Source organism: Trachemys scripta, chromosome 10 (assembly GCF_013100865.1).
Source record: "Trachemys scripta elegans isolate TJP31775 chromosome 10, CAS_Tse_1.0, whole genome shotgun sequence".
Classification (NCBI taxonomy): Eukaryota; Metazoa; Chordata; order Testudines; family Emydidae; genus Trachemys; species Trachemys scripta.
Genome location: NC_048307.1, coordinates 2,102,659 through 2,115,800, shown reverse-complemented (window position 1 = coordinate 2,115,800; position 13,142 = coordinate 2,102,659). Strand labels below are relative to the sequence as shown.

The following is a 13,142-nucleotide window of genomic DNA, read 5'->3' as shown; positions in this document are numbered from 1 at the left end:
AAAATACCACCTAGCAGAACCCCTCTTTCTCGCTGAATTGGTCCCTTACTTTCTAGAGTCTAAAGGCAACTCATTGAAAAAGGTCATGCCCCCCTCCACCCGTTTCTGTACATCCCTGGCTAAGGCTCCCTGATCTGAGACTGCAATGTGAAGTCTTCCCGTCTTCAAAACCCAGGCTGCAGCCTTTAGATAGACTCCCCCATTTGTATCAAATGCTAGTGCTAAGAACGTATTTCTTCTTGTAGGTAAACGTTAAGCTAATGATAGTGTTGTTAGCAAGCGTGCTGCAGGCGGGGACGGCAGGCCTGAACTTCTCGACTCGGAGCAGTCAGGAGCAGGCTGCTCTGTACCTGGCAGGTGGTGCTGACTTGCCTCCCCTAACCACCCCACCCGTTCAGGGGGTCTGCATGCCGCTCAAACTCTGCCCTCACCGAGCTCTGGGCCAGCATGAAGAGCCAGGGCTGGTAGACCCTTCCCAGGGGCTGTGAGCGGAGAATCTCACCACACTTCACTTGCGCCCACAGTAATTTGTGTATTTCCCAGTAGAACCGAATTTTGCTCCATTCTCTCTCATGGCAGCCAGCGAGCAGCAGAGGGAGGAATGAGGGGAAACCGCGTTTTGGCGGCCTGTTCTGAGCGAGTTGCATTTCCCAAGGTTTTTTTGTCAGTTTTTAGTTATCAATCAGATCAGGTCCCAATTCGAGCCAGGCCATTGCAGAGGCATTTTGATAGCTGCAGGGGAGGAGGGAGTGAAGCACTAGGGGGAGGAGGGAGACAGGTCACGTGGCCCAGCTCACTGATCGGAGACTAATGAGCCCTAGGAAATCTGTCTCTTGTTGTTGTAGGGTACACTTGACCTTGGGCGTCTCCACCCAGCACAAGGCTTTTCAGTGATCTGCTGATTTCTAGGCCATCCATTCTCGTTGCAGAACCCGCGTTTCAGCAGTGCTGTCTTCCCTCCTTGGTGAGCAACAGGAGTAGGTGAGGTGGTGACAAGCGTGAGAGGGGAAAGCAGGGACAGGCCACCTGCTCTGTTGAAGTTCCACCCTGAAACATCACTCATTTTGGGAATCAAGCGTTTGATCCTGTTCTTATAGCTGAGTGAAGCATCCCCCTGCTGCCCCTGGAGCCAGTGGTGCCAAGTGCCCATGGAAGGTGCATGTGCTCGCTGTATTTCCGCGCTGTCCTGGAACCAGCAGCGCCAGCTCTTTCCCAAGGACGCTGTTCTCTTGGGGCTTCCCATCCGAGTCTGCAGGCTCTAGGGGCAGTACAGAGTCCAAACCCCCGAATGTTTGTGGTTTTGCCATGGCTGCCTGCATTCTTCCCTGTTTACAGCAGAGTAATCAGGAGTTCAAAACCTTCAGTGATGCCAAAACCACCCTTTGTCTTCCATAACTTCCAACTCCCCATTTTTCCTTCCTTTGACCTCCATGTCCCGAAATCTTTTGTATTGTTTCAGCCAAAAAAACCCAAAATGCAGAAATACAGGTTTGTAATTTTTAAAAAGTTGCTCTGCCACGTATGACCAGAGTCAGCACTGAAATTCAGTACATATAAATTGATCATTTTTCATATAAATAAATATATACACAACCGCCTCCCCTCCGTGTATATATTCTAATTCTGTGGATTTCACAGTCCATAAGGACATGTATTCAGTGCACCTAGTTACTGCTGCTACTTCTAATTGGCAAGCTTTTCTGGTGCTACAGAGTGGAGGGCTTGAGGTTTTCGTGTTTGTTTTGTTGTTTTACCAAGGAAGTTTAAAATTCTGAAAAAAACCTGAACTCTCGGGAGAGGCTGAGTTCTGGCTGTGGCATTTCCCTGGCCCATGTTTCCAGCAGCCCTAGCTATAGGATATGGACACCAAGTATAGAACGAGCCATTTTTTACCATGCAGTACATTTTAATTTTCTAGACCGTCAATATAAATCTCTCGCAACACACCCTTGTAGATCTCAACAGAGAGGCCAAGGACTGAGTGGGCCATGGAGACCGCACTCTCCTCTCCTACCTCCCCAAACAAGGAGGAGGCACGGATATATTTTTAAACATTGTTAAGTTGAATGTTGCAGGTAGAGAAATCAGGCATGCCCTGCCTGAGTGGCTCTCCGAGCTGCTGCTTTCTGCCATATTGACTGGGAAAAGCGGACACTGCTGGGAGCTGTAAACTGCAGGAGAACAACATTCCCCGATTAGCATGAGGAATTAAGATTTAATTTGTCAAAGGCTGTTAACAAATGGTCAGTAATTAAGAAGGCAGCCAGCAAATGGCGTGTTTTCTCAGCCAGGCATCCCCCAGGGGGTTAGCCGTGGGATTAGGGGTTTGGAGTGAGTGAAAAGTATCCTGATGAGAAGTTGAAACCTCGCTGTCTGCTATTCAAGAAGTGGACTGGGCAGCACTGCCCAGGAGGGGGAGGGCCGGTACCCCATGCACAGCATGGCAAAGGGAAGAGAAGTGGATGGGATACAAGATGGATAAGAAATTGGAGAGTCCCGTTTAACCGGGGATTGCTTTCACGCTGCTGTTATCGCAGCCGCTTTGCTGCTGCCCCGGCTCTGCGGGGTTCTAATGGGCTCCCGAAGATTTGCTCTAATCCGAGTCCTGACAAACTGGATCTCGTCCAGGAGGGGGGTTTCCGTTGAGTTTTCTCTCAATCACAGTCCGTGTGGCCTTTTCAAGTAACAGGCAGGTAAACAAGCAGTGTTGAGAGGGAGGGGAAGACTGGATTTCAGCGTGCCAAAGAGAGTGAAGCTGATATGCCAGGTGTGGCACCAAATGCTGCCTGGAGCTGTGGTGCTTTTACATAATAGGGATGTCCCGGGGACCTGGTTCTCCTGTGCATTACGCTGATCTGACACCATGGACATAATTAACAACTGGATTCTCCATCGCTGGCCATTTGTAAATCAAGGTTGGGTGTTTTCCAGAAAGCTCTGCTCTGGGTTCTCTGGCCTGTGCTCTGCAGGTCAGACCGAAGTGGCTCCTTCTGGCCTTGAAAGTCACTGTAACACTGAAGACTCGGGCCATTGATTGACGTACTATGTATGATACTTTGATCACTGCCCTTGCAGTTCTCCACTCTAGGAATTGGGATTATTGCCTTTTTAAAATGGAGGGGCAATGTTATTAATGCATGAACATACAGGGCCTGATTGGTGCTGGTGCATCACTTCACGCTGACGATATTGCTCACCTTTGCCTGGTTCCTAAACTCTCTCCCAGCGAAGGTCACCCAGAAGGTGGTGGCGGGCCAGCCCCTGTAGCTTTGACCACGTCCTGGCTAGGCACAGACGATGCTTGAAGCCCTGGCGGAGGGGGCATGGTCCAGTGTTCAGGCTAAGATCCCTGGACCTGCCAGCAGCTACAGACACCCTTGGTTGCAAGGGTGCTGCACACCTGTCATGGCAGTGACCTGACGGTCAGAGTCCCACCTCAGCTGGTAGAACCCAACGGGTTGTGGTGGCTCTTTGCTTCTGTTCACTGAGGTCCCTTGCTTGTGGCGTCTTTCTGGTCTGGACTCTGTTGCCTTTTATTCAGCATCTGCATAAGGTTCCAGGAGAGACTGAGAGACATCGAGGTGTCCGTGCCACCAATACGCGGGTGGTGCCAGCGCTACATCTCCTTCCAAACAGATGTAAACGAAGTGGTTTCCCTGTGGCCTGAGTGTATTGGGGACCTGGCTGGAGAGCCGCTGACAGGCTCTGTCCCAGTAACATGGAAAGGATCCTGGTTGGCTGGAAGCTCTGCTTCCGTTGAGAGTCCTGGACAATAAGAGGTGCGGCCGTGGGATCCTACTGGAAACTTCATTGCTCCTGAACACCCAGACAGCAGCCGGGCTAGCAATCCTTTCCTTCCTGTGCAGCTAGCCAGCCACCTCTCCCTTTCCTCCTGGCCACATTCCCAGCCACAGTGATCCAGGGCCAATCGCTGGAAGATGCACCACGCTCTCCTTGGGGCTGCTGCTGAAGGCCACCCAGAGACTGCGCTCAGGGCTGCAGGCAGCGACCTGCCTTCTCAGTGTGCCACGCTCCTCTCCAACATGCCACACTTTGCTTTGGTTGCCAGTTCCTTTCTGGGTCCTGCTAACCCTCACGATTCTTCTCTTTACAGCCTTAAATAGGGCAAGGCCCAGCGACCTTGCAGACCGCCTGCTTCTCGGCATCCCATCCCAGCAGCAATACTCAGTGGGGATGCGTCGGTCGAAAGGCTCAACTTTGACCTCACAAGCATCTGTGGGAGGGTGTGGGGGTCTTAGCGACGGGATTCCCTTCAGCTGAAGATCAGGCTGGCCTGCAACCTTGCCATTGATGGGTTGTGTCTGTGCCGGGTCCTGCTCCAGCAATAGTGTCATCTACAGGGCTGCTGAGAGCGGGTTTGGGCCCTGGTGGAAAAAAAAAATTCGGGCCCCCAGCAAGGGTGGACCGGCTAAACAGGGCCAACGAGAGGGGGGGGAGCCCGACCCCCGGCCCCCCTTCTGGACTGCCGGGCCCCGGTAATTTGTACCGGCTTCCCTCCATCTAGTCGGCCCTGGCCATCCGTGGATGTGCCAGCGTAGACCACCCGTCACTTGGAGCAGATCTAGAGGACACGGTTAAAATGCTGGCGTCTGCGTAGAGCTACATCTGCACCAGTGCTCCCAGTCTGCCAGTTCCCCAGCAAGTGCAGCAGTGGGATCTCTTAAGAACAAATGTAGAGCAGACCAGGCCTAAGCGCATGATGCAAAACAGCCTGGACACTTCCCAATTAAGCACGATGACTTGAACCCCCGACAAAGCCCTGTGGGAGCCACCCCCTGGGATTCCACCAGTCCAAGGGAGGAGCTTTCACTGAGCCGGAGGAGGAGAGCTCTTGCTTTCTGAGGGCTAGTCAGGGGCTCTCTTCATTTCTGGGGCACCTGCTGCTGAGCCCTCCACTCATTAGTGGTGGACTCGGAATACACCAGTGGCCAGAAGAGGGAGCACGGGGCAGTCTGGTACCTGGCTTCCCTCAAACCCTGCTGAGAGCCGAATGCCCAAGCACTCTGCAGCTGGAGACACCTACCGTGTGCCAGGGTGGGACCAGCTGTCTGGCAGGTTGTGTGGTGCCCCGGCACAATTAAGGGCTTTTCCCTTTTAAATGAATCTGTTCAGCCGCACAGTTAGTTATAGTTTTTAAACAAAGCGATGTTTGCCCAGCCCTCTCCTCCAGACAGAGTGCAGGCGGCGGCGTGGCCTGTCACTCTAAGGCACTGATTCAAATCCAGCCCTGGCCTGTGGGGACGGAAAATTGTTGCCCTGATGGACTCTCGTGTGGTGCATTTGGTGGGTCCGTCTTGTTCGAGGTGCCAGTGAGAAGGGCTCACCTCACAAAGGGCGCTTCTGCCATAGGCACTGACTACCGGGAGACTGAACTCCCCCCGCTTACGGCTGAGAGGACTCATTCCAGTCAACCGCAGGGGGGAATCTGGCAACTTCATCAGCATTTAATGTGCCAGAAAAGTTTTTTGACTATTTAAGAAAATTAGTAACTTTCTGGTACTAACCGACCAGACAGTGGATATTGAAAACAAAGCGCCTCGTTCTGTCGGGAATTTGCTGCCGCACAGTCCCTGCCTTGCCTCATGAGATCCCAGCTCCCCGCAGGATGTGTGTGCGCTCCAACTCTTCCTCCCCTGCTGTGCACAGGCACTGGGCCAGGTTCTGAGCTCTGTCACGCCCTTGGAAATCTGCAGTCAGCCTTTATACCAATGTGAGAGACAGCAGACGCTGGCCCAGTATCTCCCAACATACTCTATCTCACCCGCTCCTTTTCGCTTGGGCTCGGAATTTGCTATCAGATGCTGCACACAAAGCAGCAAACCCCAGTCTTGATTTAATAAGTATCTGAAAATGTCATAAGAGACGTGATAATAAAACATCAGATGCAAGAAAATGACTAGCCAAAAGGCATTTAAAAAAGCGAAGAGCGTAAATGTACTAGATTAAGACACTAATTTCTGTCCCTTGTATGTTCTCCATCTTTCCCAAGTCTTGACAGACAGAAATAAATGCCCCTCTTTCTCCAAAGCACTATCTGCTTCTCCTTGCTGTATTGTAACCACAGGGTGCCCAGAGCTGTAACAGCCCATTTATTTTCGAGATTTGATGCTTTATCACTTTCAAAGGAGAGGCTCCGCTAGTTCCTCATGCATTTCCATTGCGAGCACTCACACTTCAAGACAGATCGAGATTCTGATGGTAATAACTAAATTTGATTTCCGACAATCTGAAGTATCTCTGTAAATTAAAGACCTGCAATTTGTCCCTTTGTTTACACCATGTAAAAAAAGCATAAAAACAAAATAGTTAAAATAAGTCCTGAGAAATGAGAGGCTTCCTTTGTAACTATGCAAACCTGTTATCTGGTCTTTTTCCTTGTGGACGTAGCTATGTGCTGAATAAAATGCCAGCAAATTCCCCAGCACAACACACAATGCAATAAAGACAGAGGCCAGATCAGCAGCTCAAGTAATGGATGTGTTAATGGTTTAATAGGCTGATCACCTCCTAAATAATTTTCTCAGTTCTAGAGCAATTGACCCTGGTCACAGTGGTAATAAAGGACTGTCCCCTGGGTTCTTGTTCAAAGGTTCAGGAAGCCCTTCCAGAGAAAGCCTTAAGTGGCTTTTAACAATATATATTTTATATTGTTAGAGTCTAGTACTCTGCTCATTCAGCAGTCAGTGCAAATACCATCAGTTCAGGTCCATGGATATTTCAATTAAAAAAAAAAAAAAAGGAAACAAAAACGATAAATAGAAATGAATTTTGTCAGACTAGCTCTTTGTTCGCTTCCCGGCGAGTGGGGGCTGCGCCGACGCTGCCTTTCTGCATGTGTAAAGGCATCTTGTGAATATGTCACTTTGCTTTGTAAACACACACTAGAACCTTTTGTTTTGCCAGGCGCGAGCTGGGAGATGTGGCAGGGAGCCAGTGGGGCTGGCAGGGAAAGCGTTGCACGTGGTCCTGCTAGAGCCAAGCGAGCGCTGGAACGTTCCCCGGCATTCAGAATTAATCCATCGTTATTGCCGTTCATTGTTTGGGGCAACAGCTACAGATGGGTTCCATCTTGCAGCCTGCCTTGCACGCCCTGGAGCCCACGGAGAGGGGGCCCATCTCACTGCTGTGAAAACACGAGCTGAAGCCCTCACAACCCGGCGTGCAGAGGGGGATGGATATGTGTACAGAGTCAGAGCCTTTAAAGGCTTGTCCTGTTCCAGCTTATTCAGGGCGTTGTTTGTACTCCTTAGCCAACAGCTTCTTCCTAGTTACGTTTGTTACAAAATGTGCCAGTGTTTTTCTGTCTCTAAAGAGTTCTGCCTTTCAATCCCTTTCTAGGGCCCTACCTTCCCTGGCACCTCTCTTAGGGATGCTGCTGTCCTGTCTGTTGGTTCGAGTAGGGTTGGCAGTGGCTGAACAGTGTGGTGTGGTGTTTGTTGTTACCTGTTCTCGGTGCCCATCCAGCACTCGGACCTCTTGGCTGGGGAAAAGATTGTCAATGTCTGATCTTAGTTCAAGATCGATGGGCCAGAGCCCCCAGGAATGTAAATCTCCACAACGCTGTTGATTTCCGTGGAGATGAGCCAGTTTAAACCAGCTGGAGATCTGGCCTGTATATTTAAAAGCCCAAACTCCGGGCTATTATTATATTTGTTTGAACTTAACCAAAAACAAATTGCCCCTTACCCTAACAGGTTTGTGTTGCTTTTGACCCTTATAGCATTGAGGGTTTTGTCTTCTCCAGGGTTTTGATATCTACAGTATGTGCCTGTGTTGTCCTGTTTTTCTGGCCACAAATAAGAAAGATATCAAACATCTGTGTAATTGATCAAATAAAACCAATCACGCATCTCCTCTCCTCCCCCAGCCGTGGATGTAATTAAATCTGAGACCATGTGGAGCAAAAGGTTGGAGCAGTCTGGACGGGAGACCAGCTTTCACACTCCTGCTGTATCAACTGCCCGCATTCCCTCTGACTCTGCGACAGCAGGGCCTTCCTTTAACAGGCTGCTGGGAAAATCCTCCTCAGAAACGTCCAGCTTTTTGTTACTTTTAACAGAGTAAAAGATTCACTGGTGGTGGCAGTTGGGGAGGGTTGTTAAAGCTTTAGCTTCAGTTGCTTCAGTGATTATGGCCGTGAACCACAGTGCACTGCTCCATGTGTCTTATCTTGGATGACTTTTTAATGCCATATAAAACACTGGCTAGTTTCAGCCCTGGCTTCTTTTATCTATATCGAATCAGTGTTGCAGACGTCTAAATGGAAATATATATCTGCTGGGTGGCTGATTCGCACACCCACTGCACGAGCGCGAATAAATCGCTGTGTCGCGGAAAGCGTGCTCCATCGCGTGGATACAATAATTAAACTGAAATGCGCTGTCTGTAAAATACTGTCATGTTTAAACATTCCATTGTTCCCTGCGAGTTCCACATGATGGAACTTGATGCCGAATCATTTCATTCAATTAAAAGTGGCAGGCCTGCTGCCTTCTGCGCCGCCACTGGGTCATTAATACTTGAGATAATTTGTTACACACCCTCCCCCGCCCTCCCAACCTCCCGCTTGCCTATACAGTGACAGCATCGTCGCGGATGTGGCGATGAATGAATGGCAGTTGCCTGCTGCCGGGTTAACTGTTTCCCTGCTGCCCTAATTTACCTGGTCCAGGGGGAGAAATGCACCTGCACGGCCCTGTGTGCCAGGAATCCAGCATCCTGGGCTGCCCTGGGCTCCTGTCAACGGCTGTTGTGGCAGCCGGGGTGGGTGGAATGTCCCTAGACCACTGTGCTTCCAATGCTGCCATTGTAGCCACTGTGGGTGGTGGTTAGAATCGCTGTCCTTTGGAGGCATGACTCTGGATTTCTAGAAAGGAAATGCTGGCCAAGTAGATTTTGAAATCAGGTCAAGAATGGCAAACACTGACTGATGGAAATGACCACTCTACTGCTGCAAGGCTGGGAGCTGCTCACAGTTTTCCAGTGCAGAATAAAAGAACACTGGCCTTATTCGCCATTCAAGTGCCTCCAGCTGTTCTCCAGGAATGTAATAGAATGACACTAATAAATAGCAGTGGGGTTGGAGCCACCCCCTAAAGCGGCTGCATTGTTTGATGCACTGGCAGCGCCGGAAGAGTCCCCACTAACTCAGTTACCGCAGAGCCCCAGTATGCGATTACCGAGGGCATTTACATCTTATTAACTGAGCATCTCTGGCAGCACTTAGGGAAAATGTTCCTCTCCTTAGAGCTGCCAGGGAGGCTGTCTGAGCTGTCGGTTACTATTCTCAGTGCTCATCCCTGCCTCTGGGCCTGCCCCTCTCGTAGTCCCAACAGAGGGGAGGCCGGAAGCCTTCAGGGCAGGGTGCTTACTGTTAGGGCAGTAACGTACAAGTCACCCAAAGGGCAGCTGCGTGCGTTTGTATTGCCATAGCCTCCGAGTGCTGGGTACAGACCAGAAACAACGTGAGAAGAGACCAGTCAGCTGCTGTCAGGGCTGAAGTGACAAGGAGGAGAGATGAAGGGGATCCACTCCTCAGAGTAGCCAAATGGCTGCAGAGCGTTGGATGGGTGTAGATCCCATTGCTGGGCGGAGCGGGTAGCCTGGAGTCCTAGGTGGGACTAGGCCTGGGTGTGTCTGCAGGGTTTATGGGGCTGGGCAGTGATCTCCCAAGAGAAGGGGTGGGCAGCCACGTTGCTTGCGTGATGTGCAGCTAGCCTGGCTGAAGCCCAGAGGCTGTACTTCCAGAGCCTTGCTCCCTGCGGCTGAGTGACCCGAGGACGGGAACGCACAGCACCCTGCAGCCGCGCTCCCTTGTCGGCGTCGCTCTTGCCCTCCTGCCTCTGGGGTTTGTCCATGTTGCTCTCGGTGTAGCCTCAGCTCCTTGGGGCAGGGGCTTCCTCTGTCCCGTCTCAATCCGGCCTGGCTGGGGCAGCCAGGGGCCTGCACGCTCACGAGGCTCTACAGCAATAACAGAAGAGACAGAGGCCGGCAGGCAGACACAGGCTGGGCTCTGTCAGCATGAGGCGGTAGGTACCTCCAGCCCAGCCCCGAGCAGAGGAGACAGTCCCTTTAGTGTGGAGTCTGGAGGGCACGGGAGCACCTGGGGCAAATGGAGGATGCCATGGGGGGAAGGGGAGCACCTGGGGCAAATGGAGGATGCCATGGGGGAAGGGGAGCCTGTGGGGCAAATGAAGGATGCCCCACGGGGAGCTTCGCCCACAGTGAATGGCCAAAGAGGTGAATGCAGGAGCCTATCAGAGCCATGCACCATGAGCTTGTTCTCGGTGCAGGACCGGTTTTTGTGAGCATGCAGGAGCCGAGCCAGGCGTGTGAGAGATGGTGGTGGGCAGAGGAAGCCTGGCTCAACACCCTCCATTATCCTGGTTTAGTTCTGAGACTGGCTCGTCCGCGTTGAGCTCTGGGATTCCTCATGGCAGGAAGGGCAGAGCCTCCAGGACAGAGTGACAAGCTGCCACATCAGTGCATGTGGGGAACTCTCCATCGCGGCCGTCCCACCCCTGTAATGTCGCGGAGTCGAGGGGAGAGCTTGGCCCGTACGGCAGGGCCAGAGCCTGCCTTTCCATGCCTCTCCCTGAGATCTTCTCCACTCAGCCACCACCGCAGGAGACTGGACCACAGCAGCGCTCGGCTTGGACTCCAGCACAACGCCTCAGGAAAGTGCTTGGAGAGAGTCCCTCCAGCAGCCCCACCAGTGCTGGAACGAACGCCCCCCAAGCTCCGTCCGTCGGGCTGGTGGAGCAGCTTGGAGCCAGCGGAGAAGCAAGAGGAGTGTTTGTTGCTCATGCGCTGTGGCCCAGAGGGTCTGTCTTCCCTGCAGCTCTTTCTCAGGTGTTTCCCCAACCCAGCTCCCCCCACACCCAGAGTGTGTGGTGCTTTCATCCTGGCCCAGCCGGGGGTGGGCTGGACCCAGGCTCTGCTTTCACTCGGGCTTATTACCTGCCCCCTTGGCAGTGTGGATGCAGGCACATTCATTCAGGTGCTGATAGTCCTCCCGTGCCTTCCCACAATTCCCTCGGGGCTGTATTTTCTTGCCCTCTTCCTACTCCCGTCTTCCCTGGAAGTCACCTACCAGTTTATAGGCACCAGTTCAGCATTAAACCCCCACGTTTGGCGGCTGTATTGCTGCTGGGCTTTCACAATGCTTGAACAGAGGTGCCGTCCGGGGTATCCTACTCCCAGCATGCTGGCCAGAGGTGGACACCAAAGTTCTGGGGGGGGTCTCTGTTGTGAGGTCAGTCAGAGCCACAATTTGGATACCCCAAATCTGCAGTTCTGGGAGGCCATTTGCAAGAAGCTGGCAGCGAAGGGGATTCACTAGATGGGACCTCAGCGGAGGGAGAAAAGTAAATCCCTCAGCACTGTGTACTGGAAAACCGAAGACCACACCTCTCAGTTCAGCAGCTCACCAAACATGGGGGCTGCGTGTTCAGCCCCACGCCAGGCACAGAGCCCACTTTCACGCTGCAGCTGCTTTCGACTTTGGTGTTAGTATTGGCCTGAGGGTCGAGGGGCCAGAGGAGACACCAGGAGCACTGATTCAGAGGGCACAGAGCAGGTGCTGACCGCTTTGGGGTACAGCCTGGATGACCTCGAACCAAACTCCCGGGAACTCATCTCATCCAGGGAAGGACATGCATATTCTCCCCCAGTACAGCGTGAAACAATTCGTCGAGTGGTGCAGCAGCACTAAGAATCAGGGGATAAGTCCTGGCACCTCACAAGGGTGAGCGCAGCACCAGTGTGGAAACGAAAACTCAGGTCTGGATTTGCAGCCTGGATGCTCTAGGCTAGCCCAGCGCCCAGATCTGGGTTAGCTCCTCGGTGAAGATGTACCCTGAGCAGCGCCTCTGAGTCCTTCTTCAAGTAGCATCCCTAGGGTGCGCCCTACTGGCTGGGTGGGGGCTCAAGATGGTTTAGTTATTTATCCAGAGAGGCCCTAAATCTATTGCACCCGGCCTTGTTGCTGCTGTTAACCACTGGGCAGAAGGGTTACATGGCCATTATGTGAGGTTTTATTAATACAGGGGGGCTGCAGCGAAGAGTGGCAAGGGAAGGGTGTCTGAGAGAGACCATCTCTCACGTAGGGAACTTGGGGCTTCCGGCTTATCCTGCTGTTAATAAAAGGCAACTCTGCTGAAGCCAGCGGCCTTACCTGGTGCACAAGAGATCCCAGCCATGCCCTCTGTGGCCTCCTCACAGCTCTGAGCTGCTCTGCTCTCTTTGCTTGGTGGGAGTGTCTTACTCTGCCCATTGTTTCCATGGGGTCTACCAGGCTGCAGACCTAGCTGGTTCCTCGGAGCACCCTCGGCTCTGGCGCTGTCTGCGCTCACAAGTGGCTGGGTGAGAGCTGGCAGCCCTGGTCTGTGTCGTGATGAGAGGTGGCAGAAAAGTAGCAGTAGTCCTGAACAAGGTCCCTGAGTCGTGAGCGCTTAGCAGCATGCTGACATTCCAAAGGGGTTTATTCCACCACACTCCAGAGTCCCAGTTTGGTTGTGTTTGTGCTTTAATCCCTGGTGGTGAAGCGCCCGCCTCCTACGGTGAGCGGCGCTGTGGAGATCGTGGATAACGCTGATCTGGGGAAGGCTGAGCCAGGTGTAGGCAGCTCTGGTTCCAAGCTGACCGGAAACATGTGGCTTGTCTGAGCCCACTCATCCCCTAGCACGACGTTGGACATAGACCTGCTTTTGCAGCCTACCAAGTGGCACCCAGCCCATGTCATTCCCCTGCAGTTACCGGTGAGAGGGGATGGACCAACTGCTTCACCCACCCACTGTGTATGCTTGGGTTCCTCCCCATGCCTTGCACGGCCTGAGAGTCGGAGGTGGGAATCCAACAGGGTTTAGCCATTTAAAACCCTGCTGTTCATAAGAAAAGTCTCCCATTGTGCCCCCCCAACACACACACACACAAAATTACATCCAAATAATCAGACACAAATGCAGCCATAATGAAAAGTAAATTTAATATCCCGGGTCCTATTTTTGTAAATTAGTCTAACCAGCAGCTACAGAATAAATGACACCTAATTACTGTTCAGGGAAGTTCATGCAGAAGCGCTTAGCTGTGAGATGATCATAGGGAAACACCATCAATGACAG

General features: G+C 52.3%; 1 protein-coding gene across 16 annotated transcripts in view; it reads left to right on the top strand.

Annotated features, from left to right (window-relative positions):
- TNRC6A (trinucleotide repeat containing adaptor 6A) overlaps positions 1 to 13,142 on the top strand; it is a 173,912-nt gene that overhangs the window by 27,545 nt on the left and 133,225 nt on the right. The window lies entirely within an intron of this gene.